Source organism: Platalea leucorodia (genome assembly GCF_965183815.1).
Source record: "Platalea leucorodia genome assembly, chromosome: 5".
Lineage (NCBI taxonomy): Eukaryota > Metazoa > Chordata > Aves > Pelecaniformes > Threskiornithidae > Platalea > Platalea leucorodia.
In genome coordinates this window covers 100,950,995-100,977,973 of record NC_138827.1, presented here as the reverse complement: position 1 = coordinate 100,977,973, position 26,979 = coordinate 100,950,995, and the positions used below count along the sequence as shown (strand labels likewise).

Genomic DNA, 26,979 nt, shown 5'->3' with positions numbered 1-26,979 from the left:
TCCAAAGTGGGATGCAAAGAGCCCCAAACGCCCTCTTCTGCCAGACACGGCCCCCAGACCCCGATCCTCATCTCATCTAAGGGGAGGCAGCTGCCAGCACCGCATTAGTTTCTCTCTCATGTGGTGGCATCAACATCTGGCAGGAGCTGAAATCTCTGCCCGGGCAAAGTGAGTCCTCGGCCACCGCAGATGCTGCACATCTGGTGATGATTCATTCTGCTGCCCTAGGATACGCGCTCGGGAAACACGGGGCGAGGGGAGCGCGTAGAAGCCTCCATAGAGAGGGTAGAGGATCAAGGAGACAAAAAGTGAATCCGTTGGACACCAGCAAAGACCTTCACTTGGGGAACACCCTCCCGGGGACTACCAAAGAGACTGGCTTTGCCACCCGCTCTCCAGGCAATGCTGTTTGGGGCCAGGGTGGCCAGAGCGGAGCGGTGCCGTAGCCCGCTCCGTGCCCAGGATCTGGCCCCGCGGTGGGCACTGTTGGCTTTCACCCTTGCATCTTTTAGGCTGGTGATGGACAAACGGCCGTTCCGAGCACCATCCCTCGAAGCAGAATTCAGTACAGGCAGTATGTGCCGGCATGATCAAACCACACCTTGGGAACCGGGTCCTGCAGGGGACCCGGTGTGTAGGGCCATTAGTTTTCTGAATGTCAAGCACCGTCAGGGGATATATGAGCCTAAATGCTCAGACCAGTCCAGGTACGTACAATAGAAGAACTTGGAGGTGCCCTAAGATGTGTTTTTTGGAAACTTGCTTATGGCATCTACGCACCATCAGCCAAGTTTCTTGGATCACACTCTTGAATTCAGCCGTGTAAACTCCAGCCAGATTGCGCTTTCTGGAGCTCATTCCAAGAGTCTCCAATCAGTGAAGAATTTAAACTCAGTGTGGATAAACAAAAAGATCACATCACGGGTGGATTTTTGTTTTCTTGCCATTGCAATTAAAAGCAGCATTAAAGCTCTCCCATAAATAGGGTCTCCAGATGCAGCATTTTATATCCCCCAAAGATTCCCTCTGGTGGAAGGGCTGGCGATGGAGCCGCTGGAGGAGAGCGGCCGTGCACTCAGCCCCGCCGGTCCTGGGTACCACAGGGATGCGGTGAGCCCCAGTTCTCTGGCTTCGTTCTTACGCACCTGCTTAACTATACGATGCGCAAGTCCTACCTAATAAAACTGGCACCTGACACCATTTTAATTAATTTCCTTCCCCCCAAAGCTGACAGTGTGGAGCATAGCTCTAAATGTGTATTTATATCAGACTGGGGGTGACAACTGAAGCTGAATAAGCAGCAAGAGCAGAGGAAGCCACAACTCGTGGTGCACCAGATGCTCTGCTGATTAACTGGCTGCGTCTTCTGACCACTTTGACATGAAAACTGGCAAAGCGACAAGAAACCCATCCCCAACATCGCAATTGTCCTTGAAGATGTGAATTGTTGTTACTGGTTTAAATTAGGACATAATTCACTGATAAATGATGCACAGTAATGAATGCTATGAGCCACAGCACCACTCTTCGGACCACTCAGCTGCTCCAGATGTGAACTGTTAAACACAGGCAATGGAGAATCTGTTTTATGCTTTAGATAATCTTCAAATAAAGCCCAGACTTGACTGAGAGAGTGCTCTCACTTCGTAGCATAGGCTCCTAATTTGTAGATAAACCATTTTCTGGGGGATATTCATCAACAAACGGATTATCTCTACATTTGTCCCTATAACCATTCGCAGTTCTGACTGAATCACCAACAGGTTTAAGAACAGTGTGAGCAAAAATTCTCTGGAAAAAAATTCTCTGGAAAAAAATTCTGGAAACATAAAATTCAGCAATACTTAGATAAAATCGAAGCTCTGCTTTTACTAGTGATTAGCCATTTCTTTCAGAGAAACTGCATTTTAGGTGGACAGCACATCAAGCTTTGCCATGAGTCTTTTTGCTTCTCTCATTTTCTGCTTTTGGTTTTCTTCTGTTACTTAAACATATTTTATGTTTTATTATACAATTGGATATACTGATGGCATTTTACTTGTGGCTTTTTAATTTCTTTTTGTTTAGATTCTACTGAAGAAATTCCATGAAGATTAACAGCAAATTTTATAAGAAGAATTAAATTTTAGGGCCTTTATAAATGAGATGGATAAAATTAACAGACGCAGATGTAGGTTTCTTTTGCCAAGGATTGTAGCCAAGCCTGATTACGGAGTTCCTCAAGAATAAATCTTGGTTGTTTCCTCCTGGTATTTACAGCAACAGGAACAGGGAATAAGTGAGAAAATCTGGTTATTACTGTGTTACCTTATGTTATTACCTAGGTGAAGCAAAGGAATAAACAACTGTTGATGGTGAGCTCTCCTATGAACAGATTTTCCCGGGAATAAGTGGTTGGGTTTGCCCTAGTCTTTCGATATTGTTCCAGTGAATTATGGAAGCATTAAGATATGCATCATCCACCTGTAAAGCGAGATTTATTTTGGATCCTTTATGTTCTCCGTGGCCCCAAAACTTGCTGTACCTACTAGACAAGTCCTAGGGCTGTAACGGGAACCCTTTTGGAACTTGTTTGAAAATGCAAGTATTGTACGCGAGCAGCAGCCATGCGATTAAAAATAACTACAGTCCTACTTAGCAAACCGTGTGAGGTATTTATAAGGTGCTTAGTAGAGTATCATGGGCAACACCCTCACACCACCTAAATCAACAGCAAAATTCCCAGACATTTCAACAGCTGTAACACCTTTTTCTATTTCAACTAATTTCTTAAATTGTTTTTTTCCAATCAGCTCATAAATCTCTGGTGGGTTAGGCTGGAGCTGCTATCAGTAAAGCTGTTGTGCACCAGGAGAGATCCATCCTGACCACGCTCAGCATCATTTTCTCAGAGTACCTTTGGACTGCTGCGTTAGACGTAGCCATCCAAGCTAGGTATTAATGTTTCCTCACACAGCCAGGTTATTAAGACAGAGCATAATTATCTTGCATGGATCTCCTGCTGTCACGCTTTGCCTTTTGGCAGTGCCAGCTCGATAGCATAACACTATTCCTAGTACACTTTGGGGAGACGGACTCAGCGTAACGCCTGTGCTATCAGCTGAGCCTAAACCGTGATGCTACGGCTTAAAATGGGTGTAAACCCGGTGCAAATATTGAAGACGTTCCTTGGCCCATCGCTCGGGGAAATGAGGGCTGGCACAAGCGCGGCCGTGTCCTGCAGCAGCTCCCCAGCCCACAGCTGCTGCTCTCGCCTCTGCCCTCCCTCAGTCTGCTCGGATTATTTTTGCTTTCTATATTTACCCCTTGTCCTCCTCCGCTCTGTGGGATCGGCACGGCGTCTTTTCCTCCGTTTTGAGTGATGAGATCCCAGCTGTGCATATTTGGGGCTGGTATCCGAATGGAGCAAGATCTGCTTGGAACGTACCTCCAGCCAGCGAGCACGCCCAGCCCTGGCCGCCATCTGTCCCCAGCTCTAGAGCTGTGAGAGAAATGATAATTGCTGTTCTCCGCAAGGACTATTTGGTATTTAACAATGATATTCAATACTCCTTGTGATACAATAGCCTAAGCAAAAACCAGAACTTCTATTCTCTGATCTAAAAAATCCAGCATACATGCACCATCTCTGCAGCTTCGCAAACCAAGGATGCTGCTAGAGCACAAAAGCACTGAGCAATTCATTACAGAAAGCCTTGTCAAACAGTTTGAGGCATTTTGGATGCCTCATTTTCATCAGAAGTTAACCCTGCAGCTAATTGAGGGATCATAACTCGACTTTTTGATTATTCTCTGTAGGACTTAACAACCCTGAGAACACGCACTTCCATCATTTTGATGACACTGAGCCTTTTAATCAAGCATCGCAGTTTGCAAGGACTGCAGTGTTACTTATCTGTTATAAATAGTTCATTGCTAAAAAAATATCAGATAGTTTCTGCAATATTTATGTTAAGAAGACAATGAAATGAGCATTCTGGCATTAGCAGAGGAGTTATTTCAAAAAGGGTGATCTTTAGAGAGTTCAAGGAACTGTAAACCATGGGATACACTATTTAAAAATACATAATCTTTATGTCCTGTGTGCTGCAATGTGTAGCGTGCTAATGAAAGCAGAAGATCTCTTGATTTTTCTGCCCTATTGTCATTTCTTAATTTTGCAGTCGCCCCATAGGAGCCCCTCGCTCTGCATCCCTGCCCCGGAGGCAGAGAGAGGAGATGAGCACAGAGCTAGAGATCTGAGAGTGGAAAGCTCTCCGGTCTGGAAAAACAGACAACCCTGGACCTAAGATGCACTTAGCAAAGAAAGGGATTTTCGTGGCAATGAACAATCAATGTGGAAAAAAGTGCTGCCGAGATCCCAGCGCATCGACACTCCCTGCCCTCTCTGCTTTCCAAAAAAAAAAAGAGGCCAAAAAAGGGAAAGGTCTTTGCAAAAGCCCCATGAGCTCCGTTCCGTGGGACGGCAGCGCAGCTCGGCGCCGGCCAGGGCGGCCGCTCGGCCACGCGGGACCAGGCTCCGCAGCACCCGGGGCAGGGCCGGGAGCGCCGGGCCAGGAGAGGAGGTAACAGTTGCGGGGGCACCGACGCACGGAGGAGGGCATGGGTTTCATGGCAACCCTTACTCTCAGATTTCTTGGATCTTTTTTGGTGTTTTTAGCTCGATTCATAGGTATAGCAATGGCGACGATCACGTCTGTCCAGCTCAGTAGGTAAGACACGGTCTTCTTTGAACTGATCAAGAGAAATGACCATTAATATTGGTATATGCTGTTGGCTTTATGTCTTTCACGTGCAGCTTATACTTTTTGAAAACAGGCTTTATCACTCAAGTAGACAAAGTGGATTTGGATATACATCTTATGAAATTCTGCTTAGGAAATAACACTGACCAGATGCCAAAAGATGTAAAAGATGGGTATCTGAATAAAAAATGCTGATCTGCAAGATAACGTATTCCTAAGTATAAATCATGAATATTAATCCAGCAAAAATGGAAGACTTAAGGGCGAAGCATTATTAAAAAGGTGGCTATTAGTCTTTATTTATCTCCTTTAGCATGATAAACAGTCTTATTGTCTCCTGAGTCTACCTAATTGCAACTGGAAAATTGTTGCCATGGATGCCACTAAGGTATGCAGATTGCTAGTTTCTATTTTTTTAATCTGTTTCAATGGCTCTCTGGACGGTACGACTGGAAACGCCGCTGGAATTCGGAGAAAAACCAGCAGTTAGACGACAGATGAGACTCAGCCACTTTGCAACCGGACAAAAGCAGAACACAATCGCTTTATATCACTTGCAAACCCTTTTGTCACACTTCAACTGCTCAATCAGCGAACGATGCTCTCGGGAAGGGAAAGGGAGCTTTGATGAGCGGGCGGGCACCGTGCGGGCGAGGCGACCTGCCCTCACCCTGTGGCAGCGGCTGCCGGGACGGAGCAGCCCCCTCGTTTCACCACGCTCTGGCACCAGCCCACAAATTGGGCCGAGAAGCAGCGGGCAAGAGTCGGGCTACGAGCCAAAAGGCGTATTTAGCAAAATCACCACGGGTTCAGCTCTTGAACTGAAGCTCAGCGCCGGCGAGCGGCTGCTGCCTGCACTTGAAATGAAGCTATTGCTCCGTCACTCTCCTGAGGTCTGCGTGTGCCACTGCCCCCAGTAGCCAACTGGCCAACACACCAGCCACCAAGCTTAGCAAAAGTAATGCTGCTATATACAGTGAGAACGAAGGAGAGAAAGAAAGGGAGAAAAAAGGGTGTTTTCATATTTTGCTTCACCTCCTGCTTCTCATGCTTCTCCCACAAACTGTTTACCGTTTAATATGCTGCACAGGCCTCCCCAACCTGAAGTTTTAAAAGGTTCCTAAGAATTCAGATTATGGCCACAATAACAGAGACAGCGCTCCCTCTCATTCCTCTTTTCCAGATTTTCCTTCCCAAAGAAGCAAACCTATTTGTATTGGCACACCAAGGGACGCAGGAGGCTTGGTTTCGCTCTAAAACAAGGTTCTTAATCTCAGTTACAAAATCGCTTTCTCTTACTGCACTCAGGACCAAAGAGAAATGAAACACAACATTTTTCTTAGTCATGTCCCAGGCAAACCGCTAGTGACGGTGGCGGCACCACCTCCTGCCCAGGCTGTCCTGAGCCCAGAGCCGCGGCGGGCGAGCGGGGCCGGGGCCGGCCACCGGGGCCACCGGGCACCCGCTGGGTTCTGCCTGCCAGCCGGCAAGGCCACGGCGCTTCCCAGCTACTACACAAACCTGTTGCGACCATTAACGGCAGCCTATTTGCAGAGAGCTTTGAAGATATTATTATGTGAAGAGCAGCTGTCGGGAAATCATTAAATATCTATGTATAATATCAACACAAAGTACTACTTAATGTTATTGTACAAGCATCGGTCCTGGAATTTATTAAATGCCAATGGCACAGATGAATTGCTTTTTCACATTAAAAAATGGTAATACATTTAGAAAAAAGCCCAGAACAATAGACACTTCTATTTATTTATATCAAAAGCATAAAAGACTCAGCAAATTGCATTTTAACCACTGAGATAGATAGTTTTTAAGTCATTTCAGATTAATAATAGAATTCTGTCTTAGCCGTCATTAAAAAGATAAGAAGGAGGTGTTTTAGTAGGGCTTTTTCAACTTCTTTTGACTCATTATTTCAGTCCCTGTCTTTGATAAAATAAACAAACTAATACAAAACGAGTGCTGCTGCAGGCTGTGGTTGCAAGCACATGCTTCCTTTACACAGCTTTCCCCACTACTGCCCCAAAAGTAAGTAAAATAGCAGGAAAATGAACGTTGCAACACCGAGACCGTCTCTAGATCCGATGTGACTGAAGTCAGCATTGACAAAAGGCTGGTTTATAATACACATATATATGAACTTGGCCTAGCAGTCTATAGTTAATACAATAAAATTTGGCAATAGAATGATATTTTGTAGTCTAGCAAGAAGATGTAAAGACTGAAGCTCTCTGGGAAAAGCATTATGTTTAAGCTGAGTCCCCCCTGGCTTTTATTCGCCCTCTTGCCGCAGCCACGGCAGCCCCCGGTCACCACGGGGCTATCAGCAGTGGCACATCTACAGCTGGTGTTCGGACCGCCCGCGGAGCGACGAACGCACTGCTCGCAGCAACAAGAGCGAAGAACGTGCACGGTATAATCAATATCGTAAAAACAAGACCTGGTCCTGGTTTCTTTAGTGCAAGACTGAACTGGGCAGTTACACTTCTTGCAGTGCTGCTAATCCTGTTGTTGAGAGTCTAATGCCAAGGGCAGTCCCAGTAACACCAGCCGGTATTCTCATGCCTTTTGCCTTCCTACCATATACATACACATCCCCAAGCACGGCACAGACAGGAGCGCCAGGCTGGTCAGGGGTACGGTGACTAAAAGCTGGTCAGGGGTACGGCCGGTGTGTCTGTACTGCTTGCGAGGACCCACAACGACAGTGCCATTTATTTTCTAGCAAGAGCCGAAAGAGAGCGGCAGGGCTTTACTGGTGCTTCTCGCTGCCGGATACATCGGGAGAAGGGTAAGAGTTCTTTCAGTCCACCAGCACTGCTGCCTTCTCCCCTCAAGAGCTATGTTCCTGCTTTGTCCTCGAGATTTTGCACTAGATGCACTGGGTATTTTTGTAGTGCATTTTTATTGCTTAAAAAAATAAATCAGCAAGCACCTCAAAATAGATGTGCACAATAGTGCACTGCTGACAAAGCAGGGCAGCAGAGACCTGTTTTGAATGGCTGAAAGAAGAAGAAATTCTCATCTAGTTGGCAGTGAGCTTGCAGACAGCTACACTGATGAATAAATTAGCTAAAATAGCATCGCTTGTTTTACCTGCAGCTTTTGAGGACAATTTGCTGCTTCTCACGCGGCGCAGTCAATTACAAAAATGCAAATCAAAGTAACAAGTTCAGTTTCAAAAAGAAAAATAAAATCTGGTAACATTTGTAAGTCCTACAAAGCCAAAATGAACAGTACCTTACAGATAACAGTCTATTTAAAGAAATATTTTACTAGAAAGTCATTTGCTTTGCTTCCAAGCTCAGTGCTTTGCACAGGCTCCATCAGCAGACTGGTTGCCAACGCGCCGAGTCAGAAGCTTGCAGGTGAGCCGATTCTCGGCAGCTAAGCTCGCAGTTCCCACAGTCCTAAATCACTGCACCGGTTCAGTCCCTCTAAGAAAAACACAGAGGACTGCTGCAGTGACGGCTACCGGGAGCAACGTTTGGGAAGTGCCCACGTTGCCGCTGGCTGGTGATGAAGAGCACTGGTGGCCGCAGCTCTCCCCGTGCCCCAGCAAGGGTTAGGAGTATCTGCAACCCTGCCTGAGGAGCTGAGGCCGCCCGGGGCCGGGGGCCCGGCAGCTGCACACGCGTCACCGGTGGTGGGATTCCTACGGATGCTCCATGTTTCTTAGTGGCGGGGTTGATCAAGTTGTCTTCTTTTAGCTAGATGCTGCTGAAACACCTCGCCAACCTTAGCTCCTCTTCCTAATCAGGTTTTGCTTTTAAATTAGTGAAAGAAGCTAGAGTAAAAATTTCTCTCTCTTATCTCCATTACGAGATACATAAACCAACTCCTCAGGGACACCAGTGCTATGAAATGTCAGTTTTTTCCTCACGTAAAGCCAACGCAGGCACTCATCTGGTGTCCTCAGCCTGAACCATTCTCCCTCAAAATCATAGCAGCTCCCTACCTCTGAGATGGATACTTCTAACTCTTACAATTTTGTAAGATATATTAATATTTCACCGGTAAAGAAATGGCCTCAGGAGTAAAGTTGGATCCCATTTCATCTATTCATGGCAGCAGTGGCTGGGAACTTGCATACATAAATGCTGCAGCATCAACTGCTTTTCCAGTTGCTATGCTTTTATTCCTTCTCCAAAAACCTCTTTCCCGTGTCCATTATAATCCGAGATGGCGAGCAGAGACTCCGTACGCGACATCCTTGAGCATCATACCTTTATGATAACCATTTTACCTTTTCTGTCTCCTCCATCTTCTTTCTTTGCTTTACTCCGCTTGGTTTTATTTTGCCTCCCGTAGCCCTTTCCCCGCCTGTAGCACAGGCCAAGTGCCAGAAGGGGAGGAACGATGGGATCAAAAGCTCAGTCTGGATTTCCGAAGCCACTCTTGCATCTACAGTATGTGTGAGCATCTGAATAATTCATTGCTTAGGATATTATAACAGTTTTTGTAGGTCACAGTTTTCAGCGACAGACGTTTAGCATACACCAACTGTTTTAAATTGCTACATAGAGTGAAATTTAATCCAAATCTGTGAATTATTTGGAAAAGCTAAAAATAAACTTTAAAAAATCCCCAGTGGATGTTACGCGTGCTCCAGGAAGCTCAGAGAACGATTTCACGCACTGTATAATAAAGAAATATGACAAATGCTGGAGATGTTTCATAGACGTCCGGGGGGATGAGGTTGCGTGGAATGACGAGGGCTGAAAGATCACGTTTCAATCCACAAACGAGTAAAAAGGAAGCCAGAAGAGAGAAGGCCACCCAAGCACGATTGCCTTACCTCTCGATGCTCTTTCAGTGACGTGGAGTTGGACTGTATCAACTTTCTTTGTCATGCGCTTCGAGAAAGCCGGGTGGTGAGAGCAATCTTCAAGCTAGGGAGAAAATCTGACTCTGCTCAGGACGAAGGGTGCCAAGGTCCGTGTCAGGGACGGGCAGTCCCTACCCAATGCAGCCACAGACCACACAGCGTCCTCCAAGTCACCCTGTAAAAGGGTCCAAGCACGCTACTTGTGTACTTCAAGACAAGCGGGTGGAAAAATACCGTACAGAGTACTCTCCCCCGTGAGCCGTAATTCACCGTGCATCACTCGCTGGCCAGCCTCTCGCACACCCGGAGGCGGCCTGGCTCCATCCCTGGTGGCAGCCCCGCGCCCTTCCTCCCCGCGGCGGCTCAGCTCTTCCCCGCTCACGGGGCAGGGCTCTGCTCCGGCAACAGTCCTGCGGAGTTTCAAAATGCATTTTATTTAATAGAAACATTTTCTGCAGTAATTGAACCAGGCCCTGCAAAATCATATCGACTTTAAAATGTATTTATTTCTAATTCTTCAAATTAGCAATAGTTAAGAGAGACTTGAAACGGGAGCGGCAGCTTGTTTTCCCACCGGCGACATCGACAGCTGGAGGAGGAACAGGACAGACCTTGTTTGATTGCTTTGTATAACAAGTATAAAAACTCGGCATAAGATTTCACAGACATTGCATGTATTAATAAAAATGTATTTTTATACATTTTTAATTTGAGCTGTCAGTCATAAAATACCTGCTGCGATTATGGCTGCTTTTTAGTCATATCTTTGACGAAGCCGTCTTTGACGGACACATTGCCACGGTTACCTGGAAAGCACAAAGCGTAACTGGGAGGAGAAGCTGAGCGCCGGAGCCCGCGGGCGGGCAGGCGGGGGCTGCGGGTTAGGCAGGATAAATGATCACACCACCTTTCTCAGTGGGACCTGGTGCAAGGGAAAGGTACCGCTACACGACCACCAGCCTAATTCAAAGAAAGCTCAAGTCTTCAGTGAGCTTGCACTCGATACAACCGTGATCCATGCCCAGGCACTTTAATAAAAGCAAAAAATCCAGCACACTCTTTGAGAGCATAGCAATTTACCCTCCCACGCTGCTGCGTGTTAAATAAAGCTCCTTTTCCAGCTCAACCTGCAATACTTTTAAGACCCAGCTGGAGGGGTGCTGGGCCATCTCGTCCAGACTGTGCTCGTGCCTAGAAAGGTTGGACCAGATGATCCCTGAGGTCCCTTCCAACCTGGTACTCTACGGTGATTCTATGATTCGATGAACCACCTCACTACACAGCAATACTAATCAAGGCCACTTCGTCTGCGTACTTTCTATGTTTCTTTCTTGAACAGTGAGAAAGTAGCATGTAGTGAAGGGCAAACACATAAGGCATTGGTCTATGAGAGAATTGGGCGCTTTTGGCTAAAGTTGCCTCTGCCGACCAAAACTTTGCAACTCCTCGTCCTTTGAAGGAACTGCGCTTCCCTGGACGGTGACGAGGGGAACCCAACAGGGCACTGAGAGGCACAAGGGGAAGGAGCACACCTACCTCATGCAACACTAGGGCGATGAGGATGGCACGAGGGGAAAGTATAAATATATTATATAGAGATCTCACTCCCTTCTGAACTTTTCAGAAGGCAAGGAAAAAGCCTGACACTCAAAGAGTGCACGTCCACGCCTATTCTGCAGGAAATACTTTGGAGAGCGGGACCTGGAGAGGCGCCCAGGCTCCGAGCATGGCAGAGCCCGAACAGAGCCGCCTGCACCGCGTCCAACCAGCCGGCTGCGGGCAAAAGCCTCCTCTGCGCTCAGATCAGCATTTCGGGCAAGCACCAGCCTCGCTGCACCGGCTGGGGCCTCCCGCACAGGTTCTGAGAGTTCCAGGCTTTACCCGAGCTCACGTTTAGTCTCTCCCTTCCCCGTGCAATAGGGTAAGACATACCAAAAGCAGCAGGCAAGGTGTTCGCATCACTCACTGCAAACGTACAGTGCTGTGCAGGTCACGCCTCCCACATCCAAAAGGGCACAGAAGGAAACTTAAGGATCTTCTTACCAAAGTTTTAACACCAAACTGAGTGGACACCGGTCATTTTAGCTGCTGACAAGCAGATCGGAGGAGTAACAATGAGTGCCAGTTAGTCCATCAGGAGCTGCACCAGACCCAGCACACACGAGAAAGCATTACAACAAACACAAGGGTTTCCAGACCCACCCACCTACCACACGTACTGTATCACAGACATATTTATTCTATTTTATATAGCCATTTTAATTAAGAAATTTCATTTCCAATGTAACACAATTTAAGGAGACCACTTTATGAGCACCAGCTGAAGAGAAGTACATTAGACTTTCCATAACCGAGAACAACCACTACCTCGATCGGACTAGTGCTGTGCACGTCGATCCCAATTCTGCCCCAAGCAGAGAAGATGAGAAGTATGGGCTTGAATAATTCGAGACAAAATGGTTTCAAACTGATGAAAGGTTCACGCCGTTAAGGAACGCAGGGTGGAAACACCAAACTCTTCCACCTGCCGACAGTGTTTGAAAAAGTATTTACAAACAGACCAACAATATTCTGCAACAACACAGGTCAGAAAATACAGGTTATTAACAAAGTCCTTGGATCTATAGCATTTTCTGTGCAGTCCAGAGTGAAAAAAGGAAAACACCACATTGGACGACAGCTATACGCATAGGTTCACATAATGAAAACTCAATTGCATATACGTGTGCTTTCATACAGAAACAGGTTTCAGAGTACAGTCAACTGTTGTGGAATTTGTCAAATTAAATATCAAGACTGTAAATTCTTAAGAATATTGACTTTGAAATCATATAAATTTACTTAGAAATTAATGTTTCTTCACAATTTCAGTTACAACTTACAACCAGTTTACATTTATCGAAAATAATTTTTTTTTCTGATAGGTTATATTAAGCAAATGAATGGAGGCTAACCAAATTCCGTCATTTATCACTGCACCATATATGACTGGCAGACTTGATCTTCTTAAAAGCATGGGAAAAATACTGCAGAAAAGGTAAGCAGTTTTATATGCTTTGCAAAGACAAAAAAACCTGTACTAGTTACTTCTGCGGCTCTCAGGGTGTACATCTGCCAACAGATTCCAAAACACATGAATATATCTAAGATTGAAGTGTATAAGAACAGAGCAGCATCATTAGACTTTGTCTCTGTGTCAAAATCTTCTTATATTCTTAGTGCAAATATTTTTGCATATTCAAAAATGGCTGCACATAGCTGCATTCCTCGCAGGTAAATACAATATCAAGTGGTTTACGCACAAGATTGAGAATGCTTATAAAAACATAGGAAAGAGTAACTTGTAAAATCGGATATAAAAGAAATTATATTTTCTCTGAATCCAATAAAAATGCTTGAATAATTTCTTCCCTGTGGTGTTAGGAAAAAAAAACCAAACCAGTGCTGTACAAATATCAGAGAGCCCAAGTACTTGACTACATGAACTAAACATTGCTGATTTTTATCAGGTATAATTTAAACTGCAAGAGCAGTGGAAAAAAAAGTTACTGGACTTCATCAACACCTTTAATTGCAAATTAGTTTTGTCTCCTTTTACCTGCACCCCTATAGCACAGCTAGAAGCACAGACAAAAAGAGTACAAAAAAATCAGAAAATATCTTATGGGTTTGAAACATTGGCTGTTTTTCTGGAAGATAAATAGTCATGTTTTGTACATAAGCATACGTCCGCTTTCCTTTTTTCTTACATATAACACCCTCTAAGCCTAAGGCTTCGTCTATAGACCTGAAACAGAGAACAGCAAACTGTTCTATTTTAAGACCTGAACCATCATTCTCTACGGTGTTATTTAAGACATCAAACTCCATCAGTAGGCTCGAGATCCATCTTCAAAGAAGCGTTAGCAAACATGGAGTCGCCACACCAGCCGCATCGGGTACCATAAAACCACGAGAGCAGCCACCACGCCATTCGGGGCTGCCCTGGCGCAAACGATACCGAAAGAACACCCTGTTGGTCCCTGCAGAAGGACATCAGAGTGCTAATTAGCACAGCAAAATTCACTAAAACACATTCACTCCAAGGCTTTACCCGTGGCAGGCTCCTTCCTTTCGTCTCTGGAAGACAGGACTATTGTGACAGGTAAAGCCATAGTAAGCAAACCACTCTATATGGTGCTATAGCTTCCTATAAGCATCTCCTCTGATATACATATCATAGAATCATAGAATTGTCAAGGTTGGAAAAGACCCTTAAAATCACCGAGTCCAACCGTCAACCTATCACTGCCAAGTCCATCTATACCATGTCCTCGAGCACCACATCTATCCGTTCTTTAAATACCTCCAGGGATGCATAACAGAGGGCAAACGCAGGTGTTTTCCAATGGTTGGGCATTCATAACATTCCCCATGTGAATTTTTTGTTCTGCAATAAGAGCTAAGTTCAACCAACAGCTTTCCCTTCCAGCCGGGGAAAAATATCGCCTCTTCTGCCGACCCCTTGTCTTTGCAAGCTCTACCCTCCCAGTTCCACCACAGCTGCCCAGTGGGCTCCAAAGGTCTCTTCTGGGGTGGTGATGGGGAACGGAACAGAGGAGAAACAGGCAGCAAATGCCCGCGTCTCACAAGCCCCATTTTATCAGACATGAAGCTAAAATAACCATCATCTGAAGGCTTTGCAGGATTAAGAGTTCAGAAATCAGCTCGGTCGCTCCAGCTTACAGGGAATTGCTGGCTGCGGCCACCGAAGCGCGATCGCTGCCCGCGGTGCAGCCGAGCGGAGGGGTGCTAACCAAGGGCCCAACAGGCAGGGAGACGCTTGGGAAAGCAAACGTTTTGGCTTATTGTTTTAAAGCCATCCCATAGCAGCAGTGGAAAACGAAAACACAGAAAACGTTTTTACCCAAACAGAAAAATGTTCTCAGATTTCTACAATGGGCCCTAAATTTAAGCTCCTCATTGACGGATGCTTGTGTTTCCACCGGAGCTACTGTGTAGCATAACAAACAAATCTAAAATAACATTTGACCAAAAAAGCACAACAGAAGAGACCCTTGCATGAAAACCTGATCAGTACATTGAGAAGAACAAACATTAATTAAACTCTCCTTCCACCCTCTTCCAGACAGCTGTAGGATCCATACCGAACCAGACAATTTGCAATCATTTCAGCGTTCCAATGCAGAGCCTGCATTGCCAAAAGCCGCTAGCAGCAATCTTTATATAACGTGGTCAGGATCCAATCTTCCACGCGATCGTATGCTGCGACTTAGGATGAATTTTAGATGTTTATTTATAACGTTTTATCTTCGAGGTCCTGCAGCGTATTTGCACTCCCCGCTCCTTCCCAGCCTGCAGCAGAAACAATAGCTCTGATACGCAATCAGCGCCGCTCGCGCCCATCGGGGCCCTGACGGCGCTGTGCCATGATGACAATAATTCAGAAGTAATCTTCGCATAAGACACATTTAAGCCACAAACTTTTTGCTGTGGGATTCAGGGAGAAGTTCTGGTCGGGAAAAGTTTTTGCGTTTAAAAAAAGTGCACCAGTGCAAAAGTCGGAGTCCTAAAACCAGGATACAGTAAAGGACGACGATAATGAAAAGCCTGTCTCTCATTCTGCAAGCGCCTGAGCCCACGCATCGCTATCAGATCGCTGCCACGGCTGCTGGCAGCTTTGCTCTGGTCTAAACCAGCTATTTTAATGCTCTAAAGTACTAGGGAAAAAAAAAAAAAAAGGTCATTGCCACATTTGCTGTCCGCTAGCGATGAAATAGCCATATCCCCAACGCCCTGCTCCTGGAGGAAGTATTAGTGAGGGCAGCGCGAGTTCCCTGCACAGCGTTTGCACAGGGGCCCGCTAACGGCCCCGCTGGGGACCTCCGCCCTGGGAGACGCTGGAAGGCGGCCGGAGCAGGTCCCCAGCGAGCCGCTGCTCAAGGACAAACCCGCCGCAGGGCTGGCCCCGAGCAGGCGGCCTCCGGGGACTCCCTCCTCGCTCAGAAACGGATTCAAGGGCGTTCGTGAGCACAGCCGATCGTATGATTGCCTTCTGAAAATTCCTAAGAACTCTCTGAAATTGAGATTGCTTAAGAAGCGAGAGGGAAGCAATGAAAATGGACAGCATCGGCGCAGAACTCGGGGCCAGCTCAATAGAGCAGACACTGCCAGGATTAAAATACATCATCTTTTATTTACATTTTGCATAAAATCCAATTTTTTTATTTGTACTCAACACTTTTAAGTATACTTACAAATATTGAAAAATTCTTCAAGAATTCTCCCATAACCATGGTTAACTCCACAAGAAAATGCTTAATTACATCTCTTAGCGATGACAAGAGTGTTTGATTTCTCAGGTTTGCCCGCTGCAGAATCAGCCGGTCTCCAGGAAACCCCTCTCCCCGAGTCACCCCCAAACACTTCTCCAGACCCGGGTTTTGCACAGGCTGGCAGCCCCCTGGGTTTCTGCTCCCCGTGCAAATGCACGGCCGGCAGAGAGTGCTGCTTGTGGGACGGGCTGTTCTGCTCTCCACGCTGCCCGGGCTGCGAGCACGCCCAGCGGGAAGCGGCCTACCAGCTCAAAAATGGGAAAATCTGACTAAAAATTTTAATTTTTAATTGTTGACATCATTAAAAAAGTTGCCTCTAACAGACTTCTCCATCGTGCGTTAGGAAGAACAGCAATGCTGCTGAACGGTGCCAAAAGCAAGCAGGTGTGCAGATAGCACCGGGTGCTGTCAAACCGATTTCATTTTCCATTACACACCATGCAGATTGCCAGAACACTTCGACACGGTGGAAAAATAAGCAAAACCACTTTACAATAACGCAGGCTGAAATTGTCCCTTTATAGAGAGGCCTCCATAGCAAGGGGTAGGGGTAGCAAACATTTAAGTCGAAGGAACCACTGAAAAAATTAGTGATTTTAAAAGCCACTTGAAGCGGAATAGAAAGGTGGCAGGATGACAAAGCGGGAAGTGCTGGCTTGTTTCAAATGGTTTACTGAAAAAGACACTTGCAATTTCCCCATTATTTCATTCTGCGGGCATATGCCGGGGTAATTAAAAAAAGCTTTTTTGAGTGCCTATGGAGAACATCACTTTGGAGATGGCGTCCCCAGCACCGCAGGGCCGGGGCTCTTCCTGATGCCCTTCCCAGGCGTGGGGCACGGTCAGAGAGGGAATCTGCCTTCCCCGTGCCTATGCCTCTGCCCACGTTCAGCTTCTCTCTCATGTTCGACATCAGATTAACATATTAATTTGGATTCTTTTGTTCCTCCCCTACTATTATTTGCAGGATTAAATAGCAGCTTAGAAAATGCCCACCATTAAATAGGATGGCTTCTTTTAAACACTTCATTGTCTGTCATCTCGGTGACTTCTTTTCCCCAAAGGTAAGCCTGGGCCTTTCCTTACAAGGGACTCGGAACAGGACTCCGCAAAGTAACGCCAGAAGATTTCGCTAAAGCAGTCCACGCAGACCCTCCTGCTAGGCGACATCCCAGCTTCGAAACACCGACGCTCGGACTTTACAGCTTTAATGGATTCGTTGAACTTCTGCAAAAGTCTCCGCGACCACCAATGACTTTCACGTTGCCTGTGGTGGTAAAACACCACTCTAGGAAGTGAGTAAAACTAACAAAAAGCTTAAGCTCGTTTTTGTGCAATAGTATTATGGATGGTAAAGCTTACTTTCCATGACCAAAATTTAACTATTCATAATACCATTGATTCTCTTATACCGATCATACTCGTACTGTGTTTAGCCATGTGAGTTCAAATCAGGAGCATCAGAAACAAGGAAATACATTTTCATCAGAAGCTTGATGAACAACATTTTTCTGTGCGGCGAAGCTCCATTTACCCTGATTTTCAAGCTTAAATTCACCGAAAACCATTACTTGCAGAGACAACTTCCTGCATCACAACAAATTGATTCCTTTCTCCACGCATTAAGAAGTTTCCCTAAGAAATGAATCCAGAAGTGAAATAAGGTACATAAGACTTAGTACATTTGGGGGAAAAAAAAAAAAATAGCATTCGGGAAGATTATCAGAGAATTAATTTGCCTTCCTGAAGGCCAGGCCGCGCTTAGGTACGGAGCCAGCTGCCTTTCCACAACTATTTCCAAATATACCCTTTTAGGGGGGTTGTTCTGACTTTTCCATCACACTTGACATTAACTTGAAAGGCTGTCATTGTTTTTTCTCTCGACTAAAAAACCCTTCCTGCTGATAGGTGCCCTGAAGTGAAAGAAACCACCTTCAGAAACCGGGAGAATGTCCAGGCATTATAAGATTTCTCTTCCTATTGCTAACGTTGTTTGTGAATTAAATGTAGCTCTTTTGCCCTTTAAGCTTTATCCCTATGCTTTTATCTTTAGCTTCATTAGTCTCTCTAGAACACGTTTCAGACAGGCTTCAAAGCTTTCCCATGTAGAAAATAAAATTTTCAGATAACCTGAACTGCTATTTTATTCTGATTTTTCTCACATATTGCTCCCCCCTCGCTTTTATTTCCTATATCTAAAGACTTCAAAGGTTCATAACTGTCGGTTGAGAGGGCTGGATGCTATTAAGCAGATGTCATTACTCGCTTCGTTTTTTAACATTTCTCTTGAGAGATTTTTTTTTTTTTGCCCAACTTTAATCCTCTCTTATGACTTCAGGATTTGTTTTTCAACCAATAGTCCAGAGTACATTTTTATTTCTAGCACTTGCTAGTAATGAAATACGGATTATTTGTCTTAAATCCATGAATTCATCAGCTATACAGCAGCAGGATCAAGCAACAAGCATTACTGATCTATGTTTCACTGCATGATTTTTATGAAACAAGCAAGCATATGAACACAATAAAGTGGGATACGCCATTATTTAGCCTAGAATCCCTTATTAGCTTTACCAAAATCAGGAATTAGTCACTTGCATCAAATTTTAACAAGGATTCTACTAAAAAGCAGATCAGGTGAAAAAGTCCAACATTTACCGCGCAAGAGCTGCAAACACACAAATTATCCGTCTCGAGTGAGAATTCCCCTGGGCATAGTGCACACGCACAGAGCCGTGAGCTACCCAAGGGGAATATAATTTTTTTTTTAATTGTCACATACTTTTGCCTTGCATTTTGCCTTAACTTTGCTACAACTGTCTCGCACCCTTCATTTGGCACTGGCTTTGGGTGTGCTGCTTCTCATGGCACCTGCCACCTAAACTCTTACCTTCCGGAGCCGACAGAGAAGTAGGGGTGCACCTAGTTTCCCCAGAACCTGAGTTTGGCAGGCTCCCAAATTCCCCCAAGGATCTCAGGGAACGGACACCTCCAGGATGAAGATGCTCAAAGGACGTTTCAGACCCTGCCAAAGAAGACACCCCATTTCCAGAGGTGTTCCCGTTCTGGTTCTTCTGACAGCTACTGCACGAAGTGCTCCCGAGAAATAACACTGTGTTCGTTCTCAGCTTTAGACTTCTTCAGGAAAAAAAGTTAGACGTGCTCTTGTTATATTTCCCTGCGTTGGGCTGATCTGAATCCAGCCTGTTCTCGGTCCAACGTTTTCCGTGATGGCAGCGCAAGCGGAAGGAGAACGCAATTGTGATAACACGCCGTGATAATATAGTGCCCAGCGTATTGTACAGTCCCACAGTTTATAAAACAAAATACACTACTGGAAAATGTCAATACATTTTTCATAAAGAGTGAAAATTAAGTAACATTATTCAGAGTAAGAAATAAGCTGCAAAGAATACAATTGGAACAAGGGAAAAAGCTCCCTACAGCTCTTTGGCAAAAGAGACTAAGGTTATGTGCTGAATAGATCTAACCAAAACACATCAGATATCCCCGGCACTCCTTGCAAGGGAAAAAAACCCAAACCCACCCTTACCACAACATCAAAACTGTATTTTTAAAAAACAAAATCAATTCAATTCTTGAATAACTTATGAAGCTCTAATGGAAAAAAAATCCTTCTGCATAACTTAAAGCACATCTGTTGTGAAATAATCAGATGCACCAGCAAACCGAAAACATAACTAGCTTCATGTAGAATATGATTTCACCTGTTTGTTTTTTTTTAATATCCAGAGAGATTTCTTTAACTCAACACCTTAGAAAGCAATAGTTTGAATCTAGCCAGGAACTAAGGCCGCAGTTGCTAGGGCAACCCTGCCTTTCCGAGCCGCTTGCTCCTTGCTTCACATGCCAGCATCTCAAAATATTTCACCCGGGCGTATGAAGCAGGACAGAATTCTAAATGGCACTCCGAAATTAAAAAAAAAAAAAAAAAATCTTACAAATGTTTTTCTCCTTAACAAGCTGCTCCTGTTTCATTAACTGAATCCCGAGACAGGGGAGCTGGAAGCTTCACTAATATTTCCTTTTAGATTCACAGTCTTAAAGCATATTCGATGTACAAGCCCTCACCCTGCTGGCCAGACCACAGGCTGGCTGTCTCAGAAACCGCTGCTACCGAAAAATAACCATCTATCCATAACGTGACAGGGGCCTAGGAAACATTTGAGAGCAATGTCGTATTTAGTTTATACAGAGAAAGCTATGAGTTAAAGAAAAAAAGTTGAAGTTAAAAGTTGAGTTAAAGAAAAGCGCATTTCTAAGAGCAAAAATAAAAGACCACTGTGTATTTAAATATACTCTAGCTAAAAGTGCTGTCATTCTATTGTAAAAGAAACTTAAGCACTCCTTCTGCCCCCGGCTTCCTACAAATTGTGTATTTCGAAATACAGACGTACTGGCAGGGGGCTTTCCTGCGGGACCAGAAAGGAAGGAAGGGCGAAAGATACGTGCTCTATCAAAACATATGAAAAACAATGCAAAAAGTTAAAAACTTCAGGGGGGAAAAAGTCACTTGATATAGACTTATTTTAGGAAGCAGTGTTTAACTAAAAAAAAAAAAAAAGAGAAAAAGAGACTGCAAAGAGCAAACGTGGACCTCGGGATAACAAAAGCAAGTTCAACCCCCTGCTGAAGCTCTGCTCGCTGTACGAAACCGAAAGCAGTCAGATTCAACTCTCCTGAACACAGTCGCAGAATCGAGCCTTTCGCTCCTCGGCACCGCTTGCGCTTTGAAATCCTCCCAGGCTGGGGGCTCCTGTGGCAAACCGGGGCTCCCGCAGCGTGCTGGGTCAGGGCCGCCCTGGCAAGCAGGGCAGCGGCAGCGCCAGCCCACGAAGGGCGCAGGGGAGAGGGGCACAGCCTGGGGAGGCCAAAACGCGCAACGTGAGGGCGAAGCGCTCGCGCGCGAGGGGAAGAACCTCTTTCAGGTGGCCTCGTTTGGCAAGACGCGCCCAAGAAATGAAGCACTGTGCCGACGGCTGGTAGGAACCGGCACCTAAACCCATCATAAATCACAAGGCTGAAGAGAGTCGCCCAGGGGAGGCCGGGCAGAGCCAGGAAAAGACGAAGCAGCCGCTTTCAGATTTTTGAAGGAGACCCCTTATCTTCTCGTATGAGGTGAGCAGATCTCGTTCGGATCGGAAGAGGTTTCAGATTAAACAGGATGCTTTGGTAGCACCGTTTCATTCTAGACAGCAAATACGAGATTTAAATATTTAATTCCACCATGGCAGAAGAATCTGATGGAGTAAAGGCCTTCTAATGTTTATGTATTTAGAGGCCGTTACTCTAGACTCCTCGTTAATTTACACTGTTCAATCAAGAGGCGCAAGGTCTGTGGTTTATAGTTTTAACTCTAATTTCAAGATATGCATGAATTTTGGAAAATAGCGATTGAGGAGCTGTTTCACACAGATGAGCGTCTCCATCCTGAAGCGGCAGAACTGGCTTGGTGTGGGACCGGGAACAGTAAGAGCGCTGCCCAATTAATTTTTAATACTGTTACAACATTCAGCTGAATTTTACCCTGTTTGTAGCAAACCTTACACCGTTGAGAAGCAATGCCTGCAAACGGGGTAAAGCTGGCTTTCTTGGCTAGCACTGAGGAGTAATTAGCACACACACCAGAGACACCAAACAAATTCATCAGAATACCTTTGTTGCATATACTGAACAACGCAAACCCACAACAGGTAATGCGCCCCGTCAATACACGTAGGCATGCACCAACACACACAGCTGAATAAAATCCACGTTCCCCCAGTATCTGCCCACTTCGCATGAAGACAATCTAACACACAGTGTGCAGTGCAATGCTAGTAAAAGAAAAACATAACACCAGTTTTGCAATTCTAGGAAGTAAACTCTGCCTACCATAGTTACGTAGTAGCGACGGGAAGGTAAACATGACGTCACTCTGACAAATGAACAAATGCTAACTAAGGGAGCAGGTCTGTGGGCTTTTTCCTTTAGCTCCTGCAGAAGTTATTTCCACAAGTTTTTTACTACAGTTGTGAAATTCTACCTCTTTTAGTAGTACATTACCTCAGTGAAAATGGTTCAGTAAGAAAACAAGTCTTTGTGCACGACAGCGTCAAGAAAAGAGCACCAGTTTTTCAATTCTAAATAAATCCTCCCTCTCCAACTTGAGTTTGCGATGAGGTGATTTTTAAAATTAATTTTTAATCTGAACGCATCACCGTTACAATTCAACCTGAGAAGCTGCCGTCCTTGCACCAGGAACGCGCGCGGCAGCCACTTCTTCGGCACTGCATCTCCCCTCCCTCCGACTTCTGTACCAGCGTCCATTCGGTCAGATCCTTTCAGACCAGAAGCAGACCAGCCAAAGCCGTGCCGCCGCCAGCAGAGATCCCGCCCTGGAGCTCAAGCTACGCTCCTGCGAACGCCCAGGCAGCATTTGCCTGGTCCGCAGCGCCAGGACACTGTGCAATCAACTTCAGCTTAGACGGCGCTCCAAGTTCTCAGCCGTTTCCACAGCCAGACCTTCGCAAACAACCCGCAACACAGCTAAATTTGGTGTTGCAATTAAGTGGCACAAAATTAAAATTAAAAATTAAAATTAAAAATTAAAATTAAAAATTAAAATTAAAAATTAAAATTAAAAATTAAAATTAAAAATTAAAATGTATTAAATTGCCATTTTTCCACCTTTACCACCCCTCCAGCCCTTCTCCCACTTTATTCAGCTCTCTCCCCTACTGACTAAATTCACAGGCAGTAATTTTAGTGTTAAGGTTGCATGAAATGATCTCTCACCTATGCAGTCTCACCTGTACATTCATATTAGATTCCTTCGTTTTCTCTAAACCCAGGGCATTTTGTCTAAGTTTAATGAGTGCATCATATTTTAAATAATGCACATTTCGGCAATAATCACAGCACCTAAATCGATGACACCGTAATTATAATGGCCACATGTATTAGCGGCTGAGCTTTACCAATTATTTAGCGACTCCCCAGCTCACACGCACGTACACGCTGCAGTTACTGACTGCCGCCGTAATACGGATCAACATTAGCTCCTTCCACTCCTCTGAAGAAAAAAAAAAAAAAAAAAAAGAAAAAAAAGCAACTCTAAAAACCATCCTAAAGGCTTCCAGCTATTCCAGCAGCCCACACGGACAACTCTACGACATGTCAAATTAACGCGGCTGGTTTCTTGCGAGACCCCCACTCAGTGGGCTGCTAATCAAGCCGGCTGGTGAATAAACTATCAGTGTAATGAGCAAAAGAAGAAATCTGCCCACACCTTCTGCAGAGACTAGTAATAACGCAGAACAGCTGCAACACAGCTGGTTCATCCACACACACCCCTCAGCTTTGCAAGGTGTTTTTAAACAAGCGATTAGGTAAACTCTTCACTTCAGGCAAAACCCTCACCCCCGCTGTCTCTAGGATATTGCTCACGTCTCTTACACGCATCCATCCCTCTTCTAAGTTTTGAGTACAAACTGGTAGGTTTTTTTACAGTGAGTTCCCGTAACTTTGACAAAACTAACAAGAACAGATGCTGGTTGCCTTCACGAAGGGCACAGCGTGAGTTCGGCCCTCCCTAGCAAACAGAGCATTCACCCGGCAGCTCACTTCCAAGTCTCGGCAAAACTTAGTTTCCAATGCTCACAGCACTCCTTGCTCCTGCCTTCAAACAAACGAACAAACAAACATCATGAAACCATGTCTGAAACTGTTTTGCCAGAACTTTAAACCCAAACATCATCTTCATTGGAGACAACAGTTACCATAGCGGAGCTTCCCTGCTGAAAGCAGAGCAGTTTCCAGTTTTTTGGTCGCGACCCTGGCAGGAGCTGCTGCATCAGGGGAGCGTGCGGTCAACCCCACAGCAGACCACGCACGCCTTGCCGCGCGTGCAGACGCACCTTCCTGTTAGTCTCTGCATCTTCACAGTTGCTCTGACCGCATCTTTAAGAGAACACTGGTTCTAATAATCATTAAGCCAAATTTCCGCTGCTTTTCTGACACAGAGAGTAGCCTTTCATCCGCCTCTAAATCACACGGACAACTCAGGTGAACAGGATCGACAGCTTCTCCTGCAAGCCCCAGGCTGTCGCAGACGGTGACAATTCCTTCACACGACCTCTTTCGCCACGCGGCGTGCTGCCTGCAATTGGGCTTGAGCCACGCAACGCAAAGCCGCACGTACGCCCTCTTCACACAGCACCTGTAGAAGAGCGTACATCGGTCAGTTTGCAAACTACAAGCAGTTTCCGAAATGATGACTTCAAATGTACAATTAAGTTGGCTGAAGTGGCAGTGACTGAAATACATAGTTTCCCATTTGAAAACACATTCAAGCCTAAGAATCAAGTCTTAAATCACGCGGTAGGACATGCCAAGCTGTTAGGAAAGGATGCCTAACTGATGAAGATATAACAATTGTTTGGTATGACAGTAATCAAGTTTTAATATCCTGTCCACAAGCTGCCCTGTTTTATCACATGGTGATACCTGTACGAAACTTCAAATGGTAAAAACACATATTAGAGCATGAGTGCTGTTATAAATCAACAACTCAGTCTTTCTGCATTATTATTCCTGCTTTTTAATTTCCACTTTTGGTCCTGGTAAAAGTTAACAAATTCAGCTGTTCGGAATTTGCTGAGCAAATTCAGCATGTTTCTTCATAAAAGGGTAACTAAGACCCAATCAAAAAGACACTGGGAGTTAGAAGCAAGGTATGTAGTTCAAATATCATTTGCCTAATGCTTTTGACTCCTTGAAAACACAAATCTGACAGTTCGCTTAATATGATTAACCTTTTTATAACAACCTAGAAAAGCCAGCTGAAAGCATCAAGATAATGTTTATCTACAGTAATTTGACAGAGCCACGCACACTATTCTGCTCTTTTCAGCTCTTACTGGACAACCAGTTGGGAATTTAATACCTTATTCAGGTGAGAACTCTTAATTAGAGACTCTCACCCAAGCCCAGTGACATTAGATACGCACTCTTTCAGCCTGGATATAGTATTTCATCTCTACAGAGTCCATTTCACACAAAATAAATTAAGCTTCGATATGTAAGTGTTGCTCCTTATTAAGGGGTAACGCATTGACTTGACAGGTACATTTGGCACAGAGGAAAACCAGCAGCAGAACTAGAAACAGCTTCCCTCAACAAATTCCAAGTTCCACCACAAGCATATCACTACAGCAGGATGGTCCCGTTGTAGGGTCACGGAGATCACAACTTTGGATCTTTGTAGGATCACACAAATCCTATTAATCATCATACACGGAACTTAAGACTACTACTAAACAGCCTTGTTAAGTGATAGAAGTAGGACACCTGTACAAAATGTTTCCCCATTTAGAAGCTAGCCCACTCATTTGGAGTATAAAAAAAAAAACAAACTCAAAACAAAACAACTTGAACACACCACTACACCTAAAGGGCCACATTCACAACTGATTTTAAAAACCTATAAAAATGTGTATATTGTGCTCACCTCTACTTGTAAGTTACAGATATTGAGACATAAAACATTGAATTGACACTACACGTGTGTATACATATATATATATAAAATAAATAAAAAGTCAGGGTTTTACACATATCATACAATTTTTATCTTGATATAATAAATTAACTCCTTCCTCCACACCAAACACTTTTCAGTAGGTGTATATACCCTTATAAAAAGCCAGCTACACACCATATGCAAAAAAAACCCCAGTTTGACAAGTTTTTTACCATTTTATTGAAAAAGAAGAGTTAGATGTTACACTTAATTTCAGCTGAAGTTACAGTGAGTTTCAACATTGGGTCAATTTTCAGGTCTCCTTTTCTGGCTTCCCGCCCTCTGCTCTCACCAGTTCCTGCACTGAAGCCGACCACGGACTGTGAAGGGAGCAGAGGGACCCTGACTGCTGCAGCTGGCACGTTCTGCTCTGAAGCAGGGAAAAAGGCAGGAGAGAAGACACAAATAAAGTGCAAAACTGATGTTTAAGACAGTCTGTTGGTTTAAGTCAAGCTCTATCAAACCCAGTTTATATTATCTAAAGAAATAGGGGATTTTAATTAAGATTACTTTGAATCCCTACTGATGCCCATCATATTATCGATAACTATTTTCAAAACCTTCTTATTCATAAAATATGGATTTAGTAAAAACACTGCACAGAACCCATGAAAGCATCCACACACTTGCAATGTCACACCTCGCCCAGCCGAGCCTCTCCAATTCTCATTTGAGGCGGCAGAACGGGATTCCTAAAAATGCATAAAGCCTCTCAGGTTTTTCCAGCAGTCTCCTTGGAAAAGGTCAAAGGCTTCAGAGCCTGAAGAAGCCCTAACTTAAACTGCCTCCAGCGAGATTTTCAGACTGCCTACCTCAACATTAGCCCCTCCAGTGGCCCTAAGGCAATTCGCGATTGTAATTTAAGGCAGGACGCTTTCCCTGCCTGAACTGGAGGAAGACGCGCAGAACTGCCAAGGCAGCGGGGCTGCAGGGCGGCAAAGCCCCCGCACGTTGTGCGGGTCTCGGCCCACAGGGCCGCAGAACGCCACTCTGAGGGCAGCGCTACCCGGTCCTCCGGCCATGCCAGGCCCAAGAGCGCGCCAGGAGCGGCCCCAGGCCCGGAGGAGCCCCGGGCCGCCCGCCCTCAGCCACGGCTCGGCGGCGGGGAGAGCGGCCCGGGCCCCGCCGCCCTGAGGGCCGCCCCCGCCATGGCGGCTGCTGCGCGCCTCCCGCTTCCCCCTCAGGCAGCACCTACCACTGCGCGCCCAGGGCGGGGGGAGAGGGTACGCGCGGCACGTACCAACAGGCACTGGCACGGGGGGGGAGTGGGGGGCGGGCGGACAGTGAGGCCGAGCCTCCGGGCCGGCGCGTACCACCTGCCGCAGGGCAGAGGGGAGCGCGGCCGCCACCTCCCAGTCTGCTTGAGCGGGCAGCCAAGAAGGCGCTGGGCGTCTCTCCCCCGCCTTCCTTCTGGTGCCGCCCGGCCGTCAGCGCCCCGCCCCCTGCCCACGTGATCCCTTTCCCAGCGTC

The 26,979-nt window shown here is 45.5% G+C and overlaps 1 long non-coding RNA gene across 2 annotated transcripts; it reads right to left on the bottom strand.

The window, feature by feature from the left end:
* Positions 1-22,669: 22,669 nt before the first annotated feature.
* On the bottom strand, positions 22,670-26,944 carry LOC309590650. 2 transcript variants are annotated; one of them, XR_014228181.1, is made up of 4 exons: positions 26,150-26,944; positions 25,683-25,879; positions 23,846-24,147; positions 22,670-23,001 (listed from the first exon to the last, which is right to left on the bottom strand). It is a non-coding gene; the product is annotated as an uncharacterized lncRNA (long non-coding RNA). The 2 variants fall into 2 exon arrangements; XR_014228182.1 differs by lacking the exon at positions 22,670-23,001 and having other exon boundaries at positions 23,041-24,147.
* Between the last annotated feature and the right edge of the window lie 35 nt (positions 26,945-26,979).